The 25319-nt window shown below is 50.0% G+C and overlaps 1 pseudogene; it reads right to left on the bottom strand.

The window, feature by feature from the left end:
* Window positions 1-1767: 1767 nt before the first annotated feature.
* Window positions 1768-19230, bottom strand: LOC149274950 (interleukin-11 receptor subunit alpha-like; annotated as a pseudogene).
* Between the last annotated feature and the right edge of the window lie 6089 nt (window positions 19231-25319).

Genomic DNA, 25319 nt, shown 5'->3' with positions numbered 1-25319 from the left:
GAATTTGATGTTTGTAACGTCTCTGGCCCCCGGAAGGGCCGGATTTGCCCTGTGGCTGCATGTGGTCGTTATCGTGGCAGTGAAATGCTGGACATAAACTCTTAATTCTCTTTTAGAACGTTCATAGCATCAAGATGAGCCAAACCAGCCTTAGGAAGCATAAAAGATTCTGTAGATTTTTGGGTCCGTTCTCCGTGTTTCTTGCATTTTTATCCATGCGCGGCCGGCTGGTCCTGATGTTTTCTTGTTTTAGCTTCATATAAGATCTCCTGTGTTTTCGAGAGGCTGAGAGCTCAAAGACCACGTTAAAGCTCCTTATGGTCGTATCCACCAGCGGCGCCGGCTCTTCCACCGACGCGGAACCAGCAAATACAATCTCCGCTCCCCGTCCTTTCAGCCGCCGGCTCCGACAGCCTTACAGCATGGTAGCCGTGTGGTTGCCGTACAGAAGAGTTTCGATGGCTTGTCATTGGAAGAAATCGTGTTCCCGAGGACGGCTTTCTGGTCCACCTGTCCTCCGCTGCCGCATCGTGCGGCGTCGCTCTATGTGCTTATGGATGTATCTGTCGTTATCCCAATGAAAGGGGAGAACTCCCGCAAGAATCTGGCTGCGCATCGCGGGATCTGCGTCCAGCACCATTCCGCCTACAATATCTGCGATTCTGTAAAGGAGGAAGAAGAAAAAGGGTTAATCCGACAGAAGGCACCGATACAGTCACAGAATGCGAGGGGTTAAACTAAGAGAGTAAAAGAAATCGCCTTAAAAATAAATCGTAAAATATTGTTTTTAAAGGATTTAAAGGTAGAAGAGAAGGGGGGGTGTGACAGGGCCAGGCTAGCTGGCTCATGTGTCATATGAAGTTTAGCCGGGTCACGGAGCGCTTTTGTATCCGGTTCTGTATACTGTGACCCGGTAATATATTATATTGTGTTTATTGTGTAACCGGCCCAGAGACTGATGTGGATTCAGCCCCAGCCTTCAAAGAGACGATCCTATAATCTGGCTGGGGCTCTTAATCAGCCAGCACAGCCCTGTCTGCCCAGACGGCCCCCGCACTACAGGGGGGATAACACAGGTGGGGGAACCCATTGTATTCTGTAATCCCCTCACCTGATACATCCCCTGTATACTGATGGGATTTGTGATGGGATGTGGCTGATGGGATTGGGGGTTGGGTTCGGTACACATTGCATTGAGATTGTATAAAGTTCTGTGTGTTTGTAATAAAGAGAGTTCTTCTTGGTTTACTACGAATGGTGGTCTGGATGATCCGTGGATAGCTGAGTGCGATCCGTATGAGGGACTGACTGGTGATTCCTCAGACCTCAAACAGGGGGACCCAGCCTTGGATACGGTGACCCTGTAACAGGGGGCACTTAAATAAATAAAGGAGGAGAAAAATTACAACAAGAGGCCGGAATCTAACACTAGAGGGTCAGAGACTGAGATGTTTTACTTTACTGAGAGGGTGGTAGACAAGTGGAACAGCCTCCTAGCAGAAGTGGCAGAGGCTAATGCAGTGAGAGGATTAATGCATACGGCTCCTTAATCTAAGACGAGACCGATGACTGATTATTATTATTTAATTGTTTTATATAGCACCATCATATTCCGTAGCGCTGTACAATGGTCTGCGTCTGTACAGCAGGAGAAACGGGCGACAACACGGGCGGATTCCCTTCTTTACGTTTATAATCCGCTTATAATTCCAGCAGGGGGCAGCACTTTGCGTTAAAGAGGGACACAGAATTTGCCGGCAGATCTCCTCAGTCACACGCGGAATGTACACGTGTCCGGGAAAGATACGGCCCAGCGTGGGCCGGCGAGGCCTCTGGCGTTTAAATATCACACATATTCAGAATATTACATTTAGAACACAGTCGTTATTACGCGTCGGATATTACAGGATATTATCTATACAGAGCAAACGGAACCAACCGCCAAAATTTATTAATCTCTAGTTATTAATAAAAGTTATTAATCCCACCCATACCCCGTAGTCACCATGCACCGGACCCCTGGGGACTGATCCAAAGGGAGAATTTAGGGCGGCAGAGTCTGATTTTATTATTATTGTTATGGCCGTAAGAATGCAGATGGTAATTCATGGGTTAAATCCTCTCTCTCAGGACCCATAACCCTGGGTGCAAATCCCGAGGGGTCCCAGGTATAATTTACGCTGTATAAATAATAGATAATAATAATAATAAAAAATAATAATAGTTTGATTAGATTTTTATTTTAGTGTAATCTATGCTTTGTATATTATTATATTATTATTATTATTAAAGTGCCGAGTACATCTGTTAAAAAATATCCAGTCATAATATTTGCTCCTGGACTGGGATTTTAGGTGTTAACACCAAAACATGATGTTTTTGGAGCAAATACATGTTAGCGTGATAATGCTGGGGGTAAGGAGTTTGTGAAATGGAAACAAACTGCTATTAATGTATTTTCTCCCAAAATGTGACGAAAGCCCGCCGCTCTCTTACTTGGTAACGCCTTCATGTGTATGGTTGACAGGAAGCCGGCCTTCTTTCCGCTCTCTTTACTCCTCCCAACACGGACCCTGTAAAAGAGTTAATATGAGTATCTCAGGAAGCTCAATCTGTGGGAATACCAGTGGCTGCAGTTGTGCTGCCACCTTCTCCCCTCCCCTGCAGAGCCTTGTGCTGCCCTCCTTCCCCCTCCCCTGCAGAGCCTCGTGTTGCCCCCTCGCCCGCAGAGCCTTGCCTCCCCTTCATTAAAGAGCCTTGTGCTGCCACCTTCCCCCTCCCCTGCAGAGCCTTGTGCTGCCCCTCCTCCCCTCCCCTGCAGAGCCTCGTGCAGCCTCCTCCCCTCCCCTGCAGAGCCTTGTGCTGCCCCTCCCCTGCAGACCCTTGTGCTGCCTCTTTCCCCTCCCCTGCAGAGCCTTGTGCTGCCCCCTTTTCCTCCCCTGCATAGCACCAAAGGGGAACACATTTGCAGACGACCCACTGCTTACCAGATGAGAACGCCGATAACCAGAAAAAGGACGAGAACCACAAAAGCAAAAATCCCGAGTGAGATCATCACGGCCTCCTTCTCCAGGGGATCGTTTTGATCTAAAGGAGGATGAAGTCAGTCAGGGGTTTGGGAAGCTCTTTACTCTGGCACACAAACGGTTACACACAAGTAGGACACAGGGACACGCGGCATTGCAGGGGCAGCTGAGGGTTCACGGCATATATATATATATATATATGACTTATTATTATTATTATAACAGCCCGCGCCACTTTCACAACTTATTAACCTGTTGTTTACCTCCAGCCAGACCCTTACTGAGGAGTGGGCGTGATCTGTATAATTAACAGGTTAATACCCCCAAGAAATTCCAAAAAACCTATTTACCCCCCGCAGCAGATTCATTTTTTTGTGACATGACGTCATGACTCCTTCCGAGTTCCCGGGGGTGCCAGGACACGCTGTGAATGTTACTCTAACCCTTTCCAGTCAGACTCACCGGTCGGTTCCTCTGGGTCGGACCCAAAGTCTTCCGTAGTGGTTCCATCGCTGGCCGCGGTAGGTGGACCTGCGTAATAAACACGCCAAACAAGATGGTATTAGAAATATAGACTCCGGAACAGATGAGTTTCCGTCTGTGAATGCCGAGAGTTAATTTTCGCAGATGTGTTTGAGTTACAGGTAAGATGATGAAAGTGATCCGCTGCCCCCAGGCACGGACTGGCTATCTGGTACATGGGGCAAATGCTGGGGGGTAGCCGCGTTCTATATCAGTATAATAACTCACAGCCAGCTGCCGGCGGCACCTCCGTCATCAGGCGGTCGCCGGACATTGCCAGGCCGGCACCGGCCGGATTTTATTACCCAGGTTCTCCTCGCTTTTTGCCCGGAACGTTAATCTGTTACAAAGTAACCGCACCTGAAGCTTCCTTGGCGGCCCACGGAGTGGCCCTCACTTCTGGACTCCACTCACTCCAGTTCCCTGCATCGAGGAAGTCCCTGGCGCTGACCTGGATCACGTGCTCCACGCCGGCAAACGCGTCGGTGATCACATCGGTCAGGTTAGCCGTCTCCACCTGCGCGTCGGATAACGAAGATACGGCAAGTGGATCTCACAGAACTCTCCGGAACGGACGTTATTTAAACTTTTTGTTTGTTTTTGGCTTTTTAAATATATTTTGTTGAAGACCACTAGGAGTCTAGACGCAGACCTCATCGCTCACTGAGACATACCAGGAGATCCTGACAGACACGCCTGGTGCTGCAGAGAAGATCTGCCCGGCGGTTTGGTTCTAGACTGCCCTTGAGGGGGGTATCTGCTGACGGACATATTTGTGGGGACTACTGACTATTGACTTGACCAGCTGTTATCTGGCTTACGGCAAACTCAGAAGTTCCCGCCAAGTCCAGATGCTGTAAGATGCTGGGTAATTGTTCGGAATTATACATTTTTTGCTGAATGCACCCAAAGTTGGAAGTATTTGGGGTATTACAAAAAAAATCGAGCGCTGCGCAAATTCTAACTCCAGAAATCGGAGCGTCGGGAACTTACCACCGACCAGTACTGGTAGAGAACGGGCCGGTACTGCAGCCGGAACCTCAGCTGGAACTGTGGCTCCTGGGGCCACGTGGACGGATAGAGCCAGCTGACGCGGAGCCGACGGGGAGCGTAGGGGACGGGTTCGGCCGTCACCTTCTCCGGGGGGTCCGGCTTCACTGCAAGACAAATGACCGAGGTCAGCGATTTGCGGGACGGCGGCCCCCGCTTTATACATCACTAGCGAGCGCCATATTTCCTCCAATTCACAGCAATTTGGGCCGTTTTCCTGAATTAAGAAATTAGCGTTTTCTAGACGTTGGTGTGAATTTTTTGAGAATAAAGCAAAAAGATTTTCACGAAGAATAAGATAAATGATCACAGGACTAGCGAGGCCGCGGGGCCCCCGTCTGCTGGGAGGTTTTCCTTCAAATTGTTACCGGGGGCCAGCGGAGCTCATGGAAACCCACCCAAAACACCCTAATCCGCAGCAAATCGGGGCTTCCGGGAAGATATTCGTGTTATTTAACCCCGTGAACACCAGACAAGAGAGCTGCGCAGCAGAGCAGGACCTGGGGGGAACGATTACCCGGGATCGGAGAGATAATGACATGGAGGATAACGGGGGATGGATGAGGGTAATGAGATTGGGAGGAGAAGTGCGCAGGAGGAGTGAAGAGGGGGGCTTTATGGAGAGATAGGAGGGATAATGAATAGGAGAGAGGAGGGGTAAAGTCAGGATTTTACCTGCCCTGTACCAGGGGCCATACGCTTATCCCATGCTGTATTTGCCTCTGCCACTTCTGCTGGGGCACTGTTCCTCTTATCTACTACCCTCTCACTAAAGTAAAACTTTCTTACATTTCTTCGAAGCCTCTGACCCTCTTGGCGTTTCAGATTGGCCGGGCGTAATATGCGGGGTGGGAACGGGAAATTACCAATAATATGAGATTTAACAGGAAAAAAACCCTGACATAGGCGATTAAAGAGATAACGGCAGAATCGATTCACCCATCAGGCACAGAAAGGGTTAACGGTCCAAAAGCCGCTCCGAGTTTGGGATTATTTTCACTCTCTCTGCCCCCAGAAAAAAAAAACAGAATAAGAAACACGGGCGGCCCCCGGTCTGTTCCCAATCACATCCAATAAACAGAGAAAAACACCAGGCGCCCCCCCCCCCAAAGCATTGTGTGTGACGGCGGGACTGCGCCACCGGTCCCGGGATCACCGGCAGTGTCCCAGACACCCCAATCCTGCTTTCAGATTTATTCATTATCAATATTTAAGAAAAAACTATATTTTTATATATATTTTATGAGCTCTTCCTCCATGCCTGACCTCTGTGTAAAACATCAATAAAAGCATTATTTTAATTATTTTTAATCATTTCAAAATCTATATTGTGGCAATAAACTTTATTTTGTTGGCAATATTTTTTTTACTATATAAAACATTAATATTAAATATTTTATAACAAAACTATTTTTTTTTTATAATGTATTTATTTAAATTCCTATACATTTTGCCTTAATTATTATACTTTTATAATATTTTAAAAACTAGTTTTTTTTTTAAATAAAATGGGGTTTTTAATCATTAAATCTGATTATTAGTTTAGTTGAAGCCCCCCCGGCGCATCTATCAAAATCCTGCGTTTCTCACAAAAAAATAAAAAAGTTCATCTTATTTCATGAAGTTGTTGATTTATTTTTCTCTTGGGTTATTTTGGCGGAACTTTATTTTTGGACTCGTGAAACTTTAGTTAAACAAACCTCTGTTTGTATAAAACTGGCATTTCTGTCCTCATTAAAGTCCTCTTTACCGACGGTTGCTGCGGTAACGGGGTATTACGGCCCGGTTATAAAGTTTGGGATTGGTTTCGCCTTGGCTGGAGCTGCAGGAAAGTAAAAGCAGTTTGTGCGAATTGGAGACCGAGGAGGTTTCCAGTAACACAATGGGAAGGAGCTGCTCCAGCTGTATGAGGGACGGCAGCCCCCTCTTGGCGGCGGATGCTTTAACAATACGATCATTGTCAGACCACATCTGACTTCGGCCCTCCGGGGACACTGAAACGGGTTGACCGATACAGACTCATCCGTCCTCCGCCGGCCCCTCATTTACCCCCGAGTCTGGCTGTTACCTCCGGGGGTAACTGTCTCTGCCAGTCCAGACCCACCAGTCGCCGATCCACGCAAGGGGGGTACAATTAATTCACATGGAGGGTAAATAGGGGGGGGGGCAAGGAGAGACAAGAGGTATAAGGTGACCCCAATAATGGGGTAACAGCGCAGGTTATTACCCCCCCCCCCTGCACGGACACTCACCGATAGACTGCACGGTGAACACTAGGATGTGGACGGCGGCCCCCAGGGGGTTCTCCTCCGTGATGTTTATCTGGTAGGTGCTCCAGGGCTGGGACTCCCTCACCGAGCAGGCGTTGGGCCGGGCGGCTTCCTGGAGGCAGATCCCGCTGACGTGATTGGTACTCCTGAAAGGGAAGTCATTCAACGCGTTAACAGAGATCAGACCACAAGAAACCCGACACACGCAGGCGGAGAAGAAACCTGTAATGGATCTACAAGGGGGGGAAATGACAGGGGATTCCGCGGGGGCCGTCATGACAGGGGAAGCCGAGCGGGTTTTTAGGTGGTGTGAAGAGCTCAGCGAGGTCGGAGGATGGGGGGCAAGTAGCGGTTTTTACCCCGGGTAACATATCTGAGAATTTCTGCGATCCCCTCATACCCAGCAAACATTCTGACCTCCTAGAAAAGAGGGGCATCAGGGGAGGAGAGAGGGGCATCAGGAAAAGGGAGGGGCATCCAAGGAGAAAGAGGGGGCAAAGGAGAGGATAAGGAGGCACAGAGATCTCTTTAATGCCCTGTTCGCCGGCTTTTTTCTGTATATGGTATATGATATATAGTTTATGTTAAATGGTATATATGGTATACGGTATGTGATATATGGTGTCTGATATATGGTATACGGTATATGTTATATGTATATGATACATGGTATATATGGTATATGATATATAGTATATGATATACCGTATTTTTCGCTCCATAAGACGCAGTTTTTTTCCTCCCAAAGTAGGATGAAAAATCAGCCGCGTCTTATGGAGCGAAGATGCAGGCAGGGAGGGGGGGGGGGCAACGATATACCGTATTGGCTCGAATATAGGCCGCACTTTTTCCCCCCACTTTAAGTCTTTAAAGTGGGGGTGCGGCCTATATTTGGGGTCTAGCGCCCGACGCCCGGGACATGCAGTCCCGGGCGCCGGGCAGGCAGCGGGGTTAGGATACAGATCCCCCGCAGCGGTGCAGGGGACCTGCATCCTACTCCCCGATACGCTCAGACAGCCTCCCCTGCCAGCACTTCCCACGGGGGGGGGGGGTGCCGACACGGGAGGTTGTCTAAGCGCATCGTGCGGATGCGTTTTACCTCTGCACCCCCCGCGGACTTACCGGAGCAGACTCCCGGGTGTCTTGCGGGGTCGGCGGGGGACGTCTACGCAATACAACTTCCGGTGCCGGATGTGCCGCACCGGAAGTTGTATTGCGTAGATGTCCCCCGCCGGCCCCGCAAGACACCCGGGAGTCTGCTCCGGTAAGTTGGGGAGGGGGGGCAGAGGGGGACAGTGGCAGCGTATCTCGGGGAGGGAGGACAGTGGCAGCGTATCTCGGGGAGGGAGGACAGTGGCAGCGTATCTCGGGGGGGGGGACAGTGGCAGCGTATCTCGGGGAGGGAGGACAGTGGCAGCGTATCTCGGGGAGGGAGGACAGTGGCAGCGTATCTCGGGGAGGGAGGACAGTGGTAGGCGGGGGGGGGCAGAGTGGCAGTATGTTTTTTGGTGCTTTTTTAAAGAAAAAAACTTTTTCTTTAAAAAAGCACCAAACTTTTAGGGTGCGGCCTATATACGGGGGCGGCCTATATCCGAGCCAATACGGTACTCACCAAAAGTGTCCCGGACAGTCTCTGTCTCGCTTCGCCGTCCAGGGGAGGTCTTCATCTGGAGACCGCCGCCTCTGTCGCCGCCTCTCCTCTTCTCTGGTCCGTTGCGACGGCTAAGGGCGGACTGGATGGAGAGGACGGGGGGATTTGACGCAAGCGCCGTGTCACGTATGGCGCCGGCGCATGCGCAGTACGGCGCTTGTAGTCCAACTACACTTCCCATCATGTCTGACCAGCTTTTTTCTGTGCAGGCATGACGGGAGGATGATGTCCTTTTTTTATTTTTTAGCTCAAAATATTTTTTCCTTTTTTTTCTCCTCTAAAATCTAGGTGCGTCTTATCAGCAGGTGCGTCTTATAGAGCGAAAAATACGGTATGTCATATGGTATATATGATATATGGTATGTGATATATGTAATATGGTATATATGATATATGGTATGTGATATATGTAATATGGTATATATGGTATGTGATATATGTAATATGGTATATATGATATATGGTATGTGATATATGTAATATGGTATATATGATATATGGTATGTGATATATGTAATATGGTATATATGATATATGGTATGTGATATATGTAATATGGTATATATGATATATGGTATGTGATATATGTAATATGGTATATATGATATATGGTATGTGATATATGATATATGGTATACGGTGTCGATAGAGATGTCTGTATGATTCACGCCGGCGTCGGCCATTGTTGTGGTTTTTGGGATACAAACTTTCTAACCACCAGAGCCGGATTCTGTGACCGCTGCTTCACAGAGACTCCGGGGGTCCGGCGGAGCGCGGGCAGCCGCAAGGAAGAGATACCGGAGAACCACAAACCAAACCCCCTGAGATCCTACGGGGGTCCGCCGACCAAAGACCCTGCGAGGCCCTCTGGCAATGAAATGGTTAAAGTTCATTCTTTTTCATTTTCTTCTAGTTTTAGGAAACTGTTTAAAAAAACCTGTTTCTTGCCGATCTGAGCGAGTCAGCGTCCGACCGGCGCAGCGATCCTGCGACAACCAAAAATACCGCTAGGACTGAGCCGGGAGCGGAGAGACTCTGCGCATGAATGTATCCACCCATTGTACAGCGCCGCGGAATATGACGGTGCTATATAATAAAGAATCAGGGATTTTATGTGGCAGGAGGATTTATAACAACTTGTTATGCCTGCCAAGTGTCCCAGTTGAGGTTGGCCAGTCCCTCTCACTCCCCTGATGCCTCTCTCTCCTCCCCTGATGCCCCCCTCTCTCCTCCCCTGATTCCCCTCTTTTCTAGGCGGTCAGAATGTTTGCTGGGTATGAGGGGATCGCAGGGTTCTACAGCTCTAAAAGCCCCGATAATGTGTATAGAAACAGCAGGGAACGGCTTTATAAATTATACGGGGGAAATAAACCCATTATTCTTCTAAATGCCCCACTTAGTTACACAAATACCCCGCAGCATGGCCCCAGCCACATCCCCTTAACAAAATTGCCCCCTCTCACCCATTACAGGCCCGGGAGCCCCGCGCATGGGTTATATATATGTCTGTTTAATGGTGTGAAAGTAACGGTGGCTTTTTCCACCCCGCCGTGGATTTAAAAGGAATGCCGAGCTGCAGCCTCACAGATGGCGTCCAAGGGGTTAACACGCCTCACACTTGCCCCCGTTGTGAATTAGTTTAGATTCAGACACTGATTGGCCGCTTGCTGCACCCTTTAAATCGCCCCCTCGCCCTGAGATATTTCGCGGAGGACCTGCGCGGCTATCAGGCTTAAATCATGGCCGCGACACCAGGCAGGGGCGGTAGACAGCAAGCTTGCCAGGAGGCAGCCTCCCCCGCTGGCCGGCGGCCACCACTCACATACCGCTAATTGGGAAATGATGTTGCGCATGAACATGGGAGCCAGACGTCTCCGAACCCCCCCTCACTGCCCCCTCACACGCACACAGGGGGGCAGATCAAACGGATCAGCCGAGAAAGAGCCCCCGAGCTCAGGGCAATTATCACTATTATCCCATCATTACCCCAAACACTTAACCCCCGGACTGCCGCAGATAACTGAGACACATGAAATATCTCCGGCCCCATCCGGCCCCCGTCTAGTCGCCGATTCTCCTGCTGTAACGACTCAAACCTTAATCAGTCGTTGGTCTCGTCTTAGATTCAGGATCCGTATGTCTATCCCATGCATGTTTAATACCCTCACTGTATTACCCTCTACCACCTCTGCTGGGAGGGGACATCTCGCCCATCTGGAGAGTATTCTCTGCAGGTCTCCGGGTCCTAAAAATACCCCAAAGGGTATCCGGGGATCAAGCAGAAATCTCCTGTAGGGTATGGAACCGACATCAGCGCTCGAGACAGAGAGAGAGACAGACAGAGCCACCTGCATTCAAGCAGGGATATCAGCCGTAACATACTGGGGGCAAAAGCACCAACTGGGAGTCTTATATATGATCCCAGCGGGGAGGAATAGGAAGGAGTCAGTACAGAGTGACCCCCAGAATCTGCCCCGAGACTGGGGCAAAAACCAGACTCCGGGGGAACCATGAGAGTTCTCAGGTAAGGATATATGTTGGGGAGGAATAATCCTACAGAGGGTATCTTTAATGGATTTACCCCCACAGTCCTAGGGGTGATCGTTTCCTACCCGACCCTGGGGAAGAAAAAAAACAAAACACTTTTTTGGGGGGATAAATTGTGCAAAAAAAGTAAAACAAAATCTGACTACAAATCCCATCATCCAGATAGCCCCCCCCCCGCTCCACGCGTTGTGTACTGGGAGGTTTTTTTTGGCGTTAGCGATGTCCCCCTGTCGGTCGCCTCTCGCCCCTGGCAGGGGGACAGCGTCTGCCGGGCGGCGGGGCCAGCAGGGTAACACATGTTCCGTGTGTGTTTATTACCCACAATCCTGCACTCCTGTTTTTTTGGCATCTCCCTGTTTGCTGATCTGAAGCTGGCAGAGATCAGCCGCAGCCCTTCAAGAACAGATCCGCCTCTGTGCCGAGGCGCCCGACCCCAAACCAATAGTGAATAACGCGCCGTCCGCCATGCTGCGGCAGCTTTAACCCTCTGCGTGCCGGATAGCTGTATAAGGGGCTGCGTTGAGCTGCTCTGAACCGTCCTCCGGCACACAATGGGTTAAATCCAAACACAGGGACAGCTGCTTCTGTTTATTAAATGAGATTTTTTTAACTTGATTTTCTGCTGAATCCGCAAAAAAAAAAAAAAAGGGAATAAAGGGAAAGGCTCCAGATTCATCCATTCTTCAGACCTCCATTGGCCTCGAGAGGGTGGTAGATACGTGGAACAGCCTCCCAGCAGAAGTTGTAGAGGGTAATACAGTGAGGGTATTAAACATGCATGGGATAGACATACGGCTCCTGAATCTAAGACGATTAGGGTTAGAGAAACGGGGAGACTAGACAGGGGCCGGATGGGGCCGATCTGCCGGCGGGACTTTTTTTTATATAATTGTATTTATTGTGTTGCGTAAGTTTTCTATGAATTAATTTGTTTATTGCTCTTGGAGGTTCAGACGGCCCCTGGCGGCCCCCGGCGGTGAGAGGCAGTCTGTTAAAATATATATATTTCAATAGATATTTGCAGAGTTGTTTAACCCTTTCATAGCTGTCTGGTATTCATCAAATGCCCCTCGTTCTATTGTCTTGGGTACGAGGCCCCCAGGGCAGACGGGGCCCCGGATCTGGGCACTGATGGGGTGTCCCGCGTTGGCCCCTGAGTAAACCCTCCAAGCTGCGGCTTGTTCTCTTGATCAATGGCCCCTCTCAGGCCCCGAGAACGCACGACTATGAGAAATGCACACAGCGGGGCCCCTCCCGGCCGCCTTCCTGCCCCCACCAGCGATAAGCCGAGCCGTGCCAGGACCCGGCTCAATGGAGCCTCTGTGTGCGGAGCCGGGGCCCCTGGAGACCTGATACCCCCACGCCGGAGGCTTCAGGGGGAACCAGCATTTTAAATGTTAATCCTGCGCAGCCCGGCAGACCTCGGAAACCTTAAGTAACCCCCGCTACGCCCGCCCCCCGAAGAGTTAAAGGATTACCAGCAGCAGAGCGAGGGGTTAAACTGCCAAGTGCTCTCTCACCCACCGGAGATTAAGGGGGTTAAACCATATCCTCCTCTGCACCAGCGTGACGTTTTGACCGGCAAGCAATTAAGTGGTTAAATTATACCCCTCCTCACCCTCAGAGCATTAAGGGTTAAACCTTTCACTTGTATGAGAATATAATGTTAAAGCGAACTCTCCTAAGGGGTTAAAACATGGCCGATATAGGAGAGGGGTAACGAATCATATAGGAGAGGGGTAACTAAGATATTAGAGAGGGTTAACTAGCGATATAAGGGAGGGCTAACGGCTGCTCGGCGGGGGACTCACCGGTACGACGCGATGTATCGGCTCGGCAGGAACGTCTCGCCGCCCGGCCTCCAGTAGCAGGAGAAGTTGTAGTAATCCGACGCCCGGCAGGAGACGGCCGGGGGCCGCGGGGGGGGCTGAAATCACAGAATAATAATAATAAAATGTTAGCGCTGGCTGTGCTGCGGGGTGTAACGGGTTAAATGACGGTTAACCCTCAGCGCGCCATAACAATGCTCGCTTCCTGCATGGAGATATGAGGTGGGGGGTGGGGTATTAAAAATGACCGTATTTATGAATATAACAAAAAAAAATTTTTTTTGCCCTCAAATTTAAGGTGGATTTTTCAAAGAAAACCCTTTAATGACGATGCATTGCGAGCCGTATGTACGCACTTTGTCGTGAAAGGGTTAAGTTCAGGCGATAAAAGGGACTGGAGATGATAAGAGAAGGTCACAGTGTTCCTGGACTATAATTCCCATAATCCCGAGCCAGAAACATGTAGGGACTGACAATGATTACCCCAGGAACAGAAGGTCCCAGACAATCGGTTCCTAGACTCCAATTCCCATTATCCTGAGCCAGCGCCGCGGTCTCACGGTTGGTACGCTATAAACACGCCGGGAATTTTCACTACTTGGTCCCGTGCCTGGAAGGGGCCGACCCGTAAAACTTTCCTTTTGTTATCTGCGGATGCCATGGACGAGGTCACGCGAGTCTCCCGGTTACAAGGTGTTGATTTAGCAAATATTTACGTACCCAGCAGGACAAACACGCCGATAAAAGGATTTGTCTTTTGGGGTAATTTGGGGCAACTCTAGTCAGAAGGTCCTTGAAGTTACCCCACCCCGTTTTACCCCGGCACGGATTGGCTACTAGTGTAGAACACTCACATCCCACTCTAAGCCGCAGGGCCGCCAGGACTCCGCCGGACTGGCTGTGGCAGCTGTAGTTGCCCGCGGCTGACGGCTGAAGGTTGGGAAGGTCTAGGTGTCCTTGGTCGGTGAAGAAGCCCCAGGGTATATCCCGAGCCCCGTTAAACCTCCACTCAACCACCGGGCTAACAAAACAAACACAGTGCATGTTACAAGAAGGGGGCAAATAAATATCGGGGGGCAGCAGGTGACACGACAAGTGCTGGGGGTTATATTACTGTATACAGTGCTGGGGGTTATATTACTGTATACAGCGCTGGGGGTTATATTACTGTATACAGCGCTGGGGGTTATATTACTGTATACAGTGCTGGGGGGTTATATTACTGTATACAGCGCTGGGGGGTTATATTACTGTATACAGCGCTGGGGGGTTATATTACTGTATACAGCGCTGGGGGTTATATTACTGTATACAGCGCTGGGGGGTTATATTACTGTATACAGTGCTGGGGGTTATTACTGTATACAGCGCTGGGGGGTTATATTACTGTATACAGTGCTGGGGGTTATATTACTGTATACAGCACTGGGGGGTATATTACTGTATACAGCGCTGGGGTTATATTACTGTATACAGTGCTGGGGGGTTATATTACTGTATACAGCGCTGGGGGTTGTATTACTGTATACAGCGCTGGGGGTTATTACTGTATACAGCGCTGGGGGGTTATATTACTGTATACAGTGCTGGGGGTTATATTACTGTATACAGCACTGGGGGGTATATTACTGTATACAGCGCTGGGGGTTATATTACTGTATACAGCGCGGGGGGTTATATTACTGTATACAGCGCTGGGGGGTTATATTACTGTATACAGCGCTGGGGTTATATTACTGTATACAGCGCTGGGGGTTATATTACTGCATACAGCGCTGGGGGTTATATTACTGTATATAGCGCTGGGGGTTATATTACTGCATACAGCGCTGGGGGTTATATTACTGCATACAGCGCTGGGGGTTATATTACTGTATACAGCGCTGGTGGTTATATTACTGTATACAGCGCTGGGGGTTATATTACTGTATACAGCGCTGGGGGGGTATTACTGTATACAGCGCTGGGGGTTATATTACTGTATACAGCGCTGGGGGTTATATTACTGTATACAGCGCTGGGGGTTATATTACTGTATACAGTGCTGGGGGTTATATTACTGTATACAGCGCGGGGTTATATTACTGTATACAGCGCTGGGGGGTATATTACTGTATACAGCGCTGGGGGTTATATTACTGTATACAGCACTGGGGGGTATATTACTGTATACAGCGCTGGGGGGTTATATTACTGTATACAGCGCTGGGGGGTATTCATGTAACTTTTAACAGATAATGTAGTATTTCCGCCCCGTTACCTGTCATGTTTGTGGCCGCACAGTAAGGTGATGCTGCCTCCTATCCTTCCGTATTCGACTCCTAGAACAGAATTATTTATAATTTTTATCTCCATCAGCAGAAAGCACGTTACAGGGTGCCGAGTATTACCGCCCCTTATATCTGAACATACCAGCTAACAGTACCTATCACCCTCAGCCAGGACTATTACACTTGCTGCAACTGCAGATTTGCCCCCGCTAGTTGCCCGTTTCTCCTCCATAATCAGTCGTTGGTCTCGTCTTAGATTCAGGAGCTGTATGTCTATCCCATGCGTGTTTAATTGCACTGTATTACCCTCTACCACATCTGTTGGGAGGCTGTTCCACTTATCTACCCTCTCAGTAAAGTAAAACTTCCTTCCCAGGGCCACCCTAAGACAAAATGCCGCCTGGGGTGAAGTTTAAAATGCCGCCCCCCCCCCCATTATCTACCCTTCCTCTCCCTGCCGCCCCCCCCCCCCATTATCTACCCTTAATACAGTGAGGTTAACCCTCACTGTATTAACCTCTACCACTGCCGGCTTGTAATGTTGAGTGCCGGAAATGACGTCATCTTCCGGCGCTCAGCATTACAAGCCGGCACCGAGACCGAGGTTGAGGGCTCACAGAGGAGAGAAAGGGGTGCCGAGCGGGTACCGACAACTTGGTAAAAGCACTCGGCGCCCCTTTCTCTCTCTCTTCGCGGCAGTAGGGAGGAGTCGGGCAACTACAGGCCGGTGAGTCTTACATCATTAGTGGGGGAATTAATGGAAACCATGTTAAAGGAAAGGACTGTTGAACATCTGAGGTCACACGGGTTTCAAGATCAAAAACAACATGAGTTTTCCTCAGGAAGATCCGCCAGACGAATCTTATTGATTGTTTTGATTGGGTGAGTAAAGTCATCGATCGCGGGGCTGCGGGGGACGTGGCGGATCTTTGACTCTGCGCTACACAGAAGACTTATAAATAAACTGCATCTCTGGGTTTCGATCCCAATGTTGTTGAATGGATCCGGCAGGGGCTGAGTGACAGACAGAGGGTTGTAGTGAATGGCGTATACTCGGAGCGAGGTCTTGTTACCAGTGGGATGCCTCGGCGGTCTCTACTTGGACCCATTCTCTTTAATATGTTTATTAGTGATATTGCAGAAGGTGTTGATGGAAAGGGATGTTTATTTGCTGACAACACAAAAAGTTGCAGCAGGGTTGATGTTCCTGGAGGGAGAAGCCGAATGGCAAACGATTTGGGAAAACTGGGAAAATGGTCAGAGCTGCGGCAATTGGCGTTTAATGCGGATAAATGCAAAGTAATGCACCTGGGGCATTAAAACCCAAGGGCAGAGTATAGAATATCTGATACGGTCCCAACCTCAACGTGCGAGGAGAGGGGTTTCGGGGTAATTATTTCTGAGGATTTAAAGGTAGGCAGACAATGCAGTAGAGCAGCAGGAGATGCGAGCCGAATGCTTGGTTGTATAGCGAGAGGTATTAGCGGTAGAGAGAGGGAAGAGCTCATGCCGTTGTACAGAGGACCGCTGAGACCTCACTTGGAGTATTGTGTGCAGTACTGGAGACCGGATCTCCAGAAGGATATAGAGATGTTGGAGAAGAACAGAGAAGGGCGACTAAAATGCTTCATGGATTACAGGATAAACCTTACCAGGACAGGTTAAAGGATCTTAACCTATATAGCCTGGAAGAAAGACGGGACAGGGGGGAGATGATAGAAACATTTAAATACTTAAAGAGAATCAACAAGGTAAAGGAAGAGAGTTTATTTAAAAGGAGAAATAAAACCACAACAAGAGGACACAAACCATAAACTAGAGGGGCAAAGGTTTAATGGTAACAAAAGAAAATATTACTTTACGGAAAGGGTAGTGGACGCATGGAATAGGCTCTCAGAAGAAGTGGTAGATGTTAATACAGTAAAGTCATTTAAGCAAGCATGGGATAGGCATAAGGCCAAGCTAGATATAGGATAAGGGCCGGTACTAAAGGAAAGTAAGTACTGAGGTTGGGCAGACTGGATGGGCCGACTGGTTCTTATCTGCCGTCACTTTCTATGTTTCTATGTTTAAAATAAAAATAAAAAAGGGCTTGGGGCGGCAAAGCCCCACTCGGCTCCACTGTCAGGCCGGCCCTGTTCCTTCCATTCCTTCTCCACCTCTGACCCTCTAGTGTTAGATTCTGGCCTTTTCAATAAACTTCCCTCCTGTCCTTTGTTAAACCCTTCCACATTGCTCTCTCCCCCCCCCTGTCTCTCTCTCTTCCCCCCTTCTCTCTCTCTCTCTCTCTCTCACTCTCTTCCCCCCTTCTCTCTCTCCCCCATCTCTCCCTCTCCCCCGTCCCTCCCCCATCTCTCCCTCCGTCCCTCCCCCCATCTCTCCCTCTCCCCCCCCGTCCCTCCCCCATCTCTCCCTCTCCCCCCCCCGTCCCTCCCCATCTGCTCCCTCCGTCCCTCCCCCCATCTCTCCCTCTCCCCCCATCTCTCCCTCTCCCCCGTCCCCTCCCCCATCTTCCCTCTCCCCCCATCTCTCCCTCTCCCCCCCGTCCCTCCCCCCATCTCTCCCCCATCCCTCCCCCCATCCCTCCCTCTCCCCCATCTCTCCCTCTCCCCCCCCCGTCCCTCCCCCATCTCTCCCTCCCCCCCCGTCCCTCCCCCCATCTCTCCCTCTCCCCCCCGTCCCTCCCCCCATCTCTCCCTCTCCCCCCCGTCCCTCCCCCCCATCTCTCCCTCTCCCCCCCCCGTCCCTCCCCCCCATCTCTCCCTCTCCCCCCCGTCCCTCCCCCCCATCTCTCCCTCTCCCCCCCCGTCCCTCCCCCCCATCTCTCCCTCTCCCCCCCCCGTCCCTCCCCCCCATCTCTCCCTCTCCCCCCCGTCCCTCCCCCCCATCTCTCCCTCTCCCCCCCCCCGTCCCTCCCCCCCATCTCTCCCTCTCCCCCCCCCCGTCCCTCCCTCTCCCCCCCCGTCCCTCCCCCATCTCTCCCTCTCCCCCCCCGTCCCTCCCCCCATCTCTCCTCTCCCCCCCGTCCCTCCCCCCATCTCTCCCTCTCCCCCCCGTCCCTCCCCCCATCTCTCCCCCTCCCCCCCGTCCCTCCCCCCCATCTCTCCCCCTCCCCCCCGTCCCTCCCCCCATCTTCCCCCTCCCCCCGTCCCTCCCCCCATCTCTCCCCCTCCCCCCGTCCCTCCCCCCATCTCTCCCCGTCCCTCCCCCCCCGTCCCTCCCCCCATCTCTCTCCCCCTCCCCCCCGTCCCTCCCCCTCCCCCCCGTCCCTCCCCCCATCTCTCCCCCTCCCCCCCATCCCTCCCCCATCTCTCCCCCCCGCCCTCCCCCCATCTCTCCCCCTCCCCCCGTCCCTCCCCCCCATCTCTCCCCGTCCCTCCCCCCCATCTCTCCCCCTCCCCCCGTCCCTCCCCCCATCTCTCCCCCTCCCTCCCCCCATCTCTCCCCCTCCCCCGTCCCTCCCCCCATCTCTCCCTCTCCCCCCCCGTCCCTCCCCCTCCCCCCCATCTCTCCCCCATCTCTCCCTCTGCCCCATCCCTCCGTCTCTCCCTCTCCCCCCGTCCCTCCCCCCATCTCTCCCTCTCCCCCGTCTCTCCCCCCCTCTCCCCGTCTCTCCCCCCCTCTCCATCTCCCCCCGTCTCTCCCTCTCCCCCCGTCCCCCCTCTCTCTCTCTCCCCCATCACCCCCATCCCCCCCCTCTCTCTCCCCCATCCCCCCTCTCTCTCCCCATCCCCCTCTCTCTCTCCCCCATCCCCCCTCTCTCTCTCCCCCTGTCCCCTGTCCCCCCATCCCCCCTATCCCCCCTCTCTCTCTCCCCCATCACCCCCCGTCCCCCCATCTCTCCCTCTCCCACATCCCCCATCTCTCCCACATCCCCCCATCTCTCTCTCTCCCATCTCTCTCTCTCTCTCCCCATCTCTCTCTCTCCCCCCCCCCATTTCTCTGTCACACAGGCGAGTTACTGTTTTTCTTACCTTCTTCTACCCATTTAGTTGACGTGGACGTCACAGAGATGAGCGCGAGAGTCACCATCACCCGGCTAAGACATGACGGCAAGCTGCGCATCTGAGAAAAGACATACAGAGCATCAGACATGAGCCCTGGGGGGGGCGTTGGTTTACACACAAACCCCCCACTCCGCTGACACACAGGGCTCCATCCACTAAACAGCGCACAGCTACCTGATGTGCTGATTATTTTATTATTGTCATCATTAAAACACCTGAAATATATTGTATTGTTTTCTTGTATCTGCTGGGAGGCAGTTTCACTTATCTACCACCATATCAGTAATATACATTACGTCTAAGCCTCTGAGCATTTTGTTTCAGATTGCTGTCACTCTAGCACAAGCTCACGCGAGAGCCCCAGGGGGTCTAATGAGACCTCCCCCCCACGCATGTGCAGAAAGTGCGGACACTCACTCACATTCAGACAAAAGTGCCCCTCATTGCTCCCCGATGCCCCCTTACCTCCCCTGATGCCCCTCATTCCTCCCCGATGCCACCTCTCCTCCCCAGATTCCTCTTTTTGCTCCCCAATGAAAAAAAGAGGGTAAAGGAACACTACTGAGAGTGCCCTAGCATGCCTGCCAACTGTCCTGCTTTGCAAGGGACAGTCTTGATTTCTCCACTCAGCCCCCACACGCCCTGGAGAATGTATACTGCACACATAGTTTGAGTGACACTCTACCTGCCAAGCTCCACCTCCCAAGCACACTGATTTGCCGAAGTAGAAGGTGGGCGGTATCACAGAGGGAGAAAGTGGAGGAAGCTCAAAAAGGACAACATATAGGAGAAGGAGAGACGATGAGGTATAATGGGGAGGAAATATCGGTGGGACGTCCTCAATCATCAACATGGGGAGAGCTGAACAGGCACAGGGCACAGGGGCCTCCGCCATACCGGCAGTTATTTAGGGCCCGAACCAATCGTAGGGGCCCCTACCTGAGGCTCAAGAGCTGAGAAAGTGATGCAGGAGCTTATCAATATAAAAGATCTATCGGGTCCCTTTTACCCCCCTCCCACCATACCAACAGCATTCCAGGTAAAGAAGAGACCGCCGAGGCTCCTGACAGCTTAGAAGTCTTTCTATAAATCATAAATTAAATAACGTTATTTGTGCAGATCTGATAAATGTGAATATTACTATTAATGATCAATTAGGAAAAAAGGAGGTTACCCCATGTATCTACCCGTTGTACAGCGCTGCGGAATATGACGGCGATATATATATATAAAATTAAATAATAACATCTGCCGATATCTGAAACCTGAAGCGCTCCAGAATCCGACGGTTCTCACGACTCCTGTGTTTAATAAATAGATCTATTATAGCGGGAAAAAAAAGTAATAAAAACATAAAAAAAGTATAAAAATCCCAGAAAATCCGGGGGAAAAAAACACATAACAGCCTGACGGCCGATAAATGAAACTCTTACAGGGTCGGCATCGAAAAGCACAAGGCGGTCGCTTATAAATAAGTAAAAAAAGGGAAATCTGCAAATTCAGTGATTTGGGAGAGAAACAAGAACCTGCCGGCAGATCGGCCCCATCCGGCCCCCGTCTAGTCGCCCCGTTTCTCCTGCTGTAACGACTCAAACCTTAATCAGTCGTTGGTCTCGTCTTAGATTCAGGAGTTGTATGTCTATCCCATGCATGTTTAATACCCTCACTATATTACCCTCTACCACTTCTGCTGGGAGGCTGTTCCACTTATCTACTACCCTCTCAGTAAAGTAAAACCTCCTTCTATCCCATCACAGCCTCTGACCCTCTAGTGTTAGATTCCGGTCTCTTTGTTCTCCTAGTAACTGGAAGGAAAGTGAGTGCTGATACCCGATCTGTGGCTCCCGCCGTTACACCACCACAACCCCCCCCCGCCCCGCCCCGCCGTTACACCCCTCGCAGATCTCACCTTCAGCTCCCCGCTGGCTCCCGGTTCCTGCGCATTGTAACGGGGCGAAGATTCAGGGCAACATCCTGCGCCTTCCTAACTGCTCGCGAGCCCTGCGGCCGGTAACATGAGCCGGGGCAGCTCAGACCCAACCCCCCCCCCACGAGAGCTCTGTAACCGGAGCAGGGGGGCCAGTGCCAAGAGCCGCCCCGCCCCCTACACATCACAGGGGCAACACATGGGGGCAACACGGCTACAGCCACACAGCGATATCTGTAACCCCGCCTGGACCGGGAGAACAGAACAACCGAAACAACACAACGGTGTCAAACACAGCAACAATGTAACAAAACAACAACAATAACAGAGTAACAACAACGTAACACAAACGTATCACTCAAACACAGAACCTGTCGGCACATCGGCCCCATCCGGCCCCCGTCTAGTCGCCCGTTTCTCCTGCTGTAAAGACTCAAACCTTAATCAGTTGTTGGTCTCGTCTTAGATTCAGGAGCCGTATGTCTATCCCATGCATGTTTAATACCCTAACTGTATTACCCTCTACCACTTCTGCTGGGAGGCTGTTCCACTTATCTACCACCCTCTCTGTTAAATAAAACCTCATTATATTCCTGCACAGGGAGAGCACGAGGGTCTCTCGGAACGTGGGGGTTTACATATGCTTCTTTTCAGCTGAGTTGAGTGTCGGTGGAGCCTGGAACGTATTAGAGAGGCACTCAGTATCATTATAGGCTGAAGCTGCCAGCACCACTCCTATCACTCAGAGGTTTGGCCGGCTCTCCCAGACACACAAACCGATCATTTCAAAATATTTGCAGATTGGGCCAAAAATCCAAATTTCCATAAACCGGTTCCCGGAATAAAACAAAGGAATGAGCTGCCAACCGTCCTGGAAAGACTGGGAACGCCAAAAAAGGAGTCCTAACCCTTTGTGTGCCGGGAGCGCCAAATAAAGCGAAACACAAGGGTTAAAAATTCACATGGATTTCGGGCCCCCGCAGGCCCCCCATGGTCCTCCTACCACAATTAGCCCACCAGGTCTCCAAGTCTAGAAAAGGGGGCACCAGTCCCTAAAATCTGTAAAGGGGCCACCTGGGCCACAAAAACCAATAAGGGGCCCCGCGGTACTGGCTGAGCCCCTGATAAAATGATCACAAGTTATTGAGTATTCTCCCTCCCGTACGCTGCGAGGGAATGACGAGAGAAATCGGTGACACTTTGTATCTCGGGTAATGAAAATCCCCGTTTTTTTATCTCATTTTTCCACTATAATCTATGTACGGATTGCCATTACCCGTTATACATTTTCCTCCGGTACTGGATCCACCCCAGTATTCCCTGCGTTTCCATATAACGAGGGATTATTGAGTTCCGTAGCCAGGGTTCCAGACGGAACGGCCAGTTACTCCAGAATCCGCAGCTGAAAGAGTTAAGATCGCCGCCGTCATACTGGAGGGTCCCGGCCCTTTGTAAATGAGTCATCTTTCCGCTATGTCTCTCACCTGACGGCCCCCGACGGCCCCCGACCAATGAAAAAAAAATGGACACTTTCACTTTCTGTTCCCCTAAAAATGACGGATCCGGAACGTTCCGGGATTAATGAGGATTAATAATACTGGGCACCGGGCACCACGTCGGGGACACCGGAGGAACCTGAATATTTTAATCAGAATGAATATATTATAGAATGTCCATTATTAAAGCTGCCGTCCCACTTGGAGAAACTTTAAGTGCAGTCCCTGAAAAAGATTAAATAATTATTTCTGGGAAGTTTGAAAGGGGCAGGTGCATGCTTTATCTCGGGGGGGAGAGTATATAATATATAATATGAGTAATATAAAGGATATAACGGGTTATAAGGACGGGATTAGTTATACGGCCGGAGAATATATAATATATAATATGAGGAATATACAGGGATATAACGGGTTATAAGGACGGGATTAGGTATACGGCCGGAGAATATATAATATATAATATGAGGAATATACAGGGATATAACGGGTTATAAGGACGGGATTAGTTATACGGCCGGAGAGTATATAATATATAATATGAGGAATATACAGGATATAACGGGTTATAAGGATGGGATTAGTTATACGCCCGGAGAGTATATAATATATAATATGAGGAATATACAGGGATATAACGGGTTATAAGGACGGGATTAGTTATACGGGGGGGAGAGTATATAATATATAATATGAGTAATATAAAGGATATAACGGGTTATAAGGACGGGATTAGTTATACGGGGGGAGAGTATATAATATATAATATGAGGAATATACAGGGATATAACGGGTTATAAGGACGGGATTAGTTATACGGCCGGAGAGTATATAATATGAGGAATATACAGGATATAACGGGTTATAAGGACGGGATTAGTTGTACGGCCGGAGAGTATATAATATATAATATGAGGAATATACAGGGATATAACGGGTTATAAGGACAGGATTAGTTATACAGCCGGAGAGTATATAATATATAATATGAGGAATATACAGGATATAACGGGTTATAAGGACGGGATTAGTTATACGGGGGGAGAGTATATAATATATAATATGAGGAATATACAGGGATATAACGGGTTATAAGGACGGGATTAGTTATACGGGGGGAGAGTATATAATATATAATATGAGTAATATAAAGGATATAACGGGTTATAAGGACGGGATTAGTTATACGGCCGGAGAGTATATAATATATAATATGAGGAATATACAGGGATATAACGGGTTATAAGGAGAGGATTAGTTTTACCCCACGTATTGCTGTGGTTTGCCCCTGTGCCAGTTAGGGACGCCGTGCCCAGTGACCGCTGCCCGGCGGCTTCTCTCGTGTTTGTCACATTGTATATTTATTCACCCGTTTCCCGTCCTGGCCGGAGATCTAATAAATGTGCTTATTTTTGGACGGGTGACAGACGGCGCAGTGACGGCTTCCTCCGCTCAGGGGACCGAGGTTTGTTTGGTGCAATAAGATGACGGGGATGCCACCCACCCGGCGATAGGGGTAATAAAAACACAAGGACATTAAACTGATCCATACAGATCGAGCAAATGGCATATAAAACCAGCGACAACCAACCGGTGAGAATAAACTCAGCCCAATAATAATAATAAATATGCAATGGGAATCAAGGATAGAAAGAGGAACAGAAATCAAAGGGTTAAGAAACATGTAATTATAATGTTTTTTTACTATATAAATGAAAAGGGGCAAATATTATAATATATAATACAGCTCAATAACTGACAGAGGAGGAGGAAAGGGGGGCATTAATGAGGAAAGAGGGGTAGAGGGAAGGAGAGAGGGGCGACGGGGAAAAAGGGGACATTAAGGGAGGAAAGGGGGGTATCGGGTAGGAAAAGGGGCAACAAGGGAGAAAAGGGGGCATAGTGGAGGCAAGGTAGATATCAGCAGAGGAAAAGGGGGCTCAAGGGGAGTAAAGGGGGGTCATGGCTCAAGAGGAGGAAAAAGTCAAGAAAGGATTGTTCATCGCATTATTCTGGATACCAGCTCTGCACCCGGCAAATAAATAAATCATTATTATCATTATTATCATTATTATTATTTTATGAATTTCATTTTTATTTTATTTTTATTTTGCACAAATCTGGGGAAATTGGGATTTCAGATCAGTCCTGATTCCACCCAAATCCCTGAGCGTGACGTTTGGATTCATCCACAAAAATTAACCTTAGAAGAACCCAAACGGAAGCCAACGTGGAAGGAATGTCCACGAGGTTCTCGCAGAGCGTCCTCCCCGCCTCGCTGGGACCAGGAGACGCGGCTGCTGGGCGGCTGATCGCAGGGAGCCGCCGGTGGGAGCGGGCGAGTCGGCGGCTGCCGCGTGAAACGGTTTTATATACATCCTGAGAAACCATTAAACAAAACATCCAACTAAACGCAATGATCTGATGAGCATGGCAGACCGGCCCCTCCGGCCCATCTACCTGTAAAGACTCAAACCTTAATCAGTCGTCGGTCTTGTCTTAGATTCAGGAGCCGGATGTCTATCCCATGCATGTTTAATACCCTCACTGTATTACCCTCTACCACCTCTGCTGGGAGGCTGTTCCACCTATCTTCCATCTAAGCCTTTGTCTGGGGTATAATTTGGCTTTAATCTGTTGAGTTGAATGAGGGCATCCATATGGCAAACAATTATTTTCGCGTCCCGATTACCCTGTGAGAAGGCGACAGGTGTTTATCGCAGC

The sequence above is a fragment of the Sceloporus occidentalis genome, unplaced genomic scaffold, assembly GCF_023333645.1.
Source record: "Sceloporus occidentalis isolate IW3139 unplaced genomic scaffold, rSceOcc1.0.p SCAF_308, whole genome shotgun sequence".
Lineage (NCBI taxonomy): Eukaryota > Metazoa > Chordata > Lepidosauria > Squamata > Phrynosomatidae > Sceloporus > Sceloporus occidentalis.
Note: the sequence above shows the minus strand (reverse complement) of the source record. Positions and strands in the feature narration are given on the sequence as shown.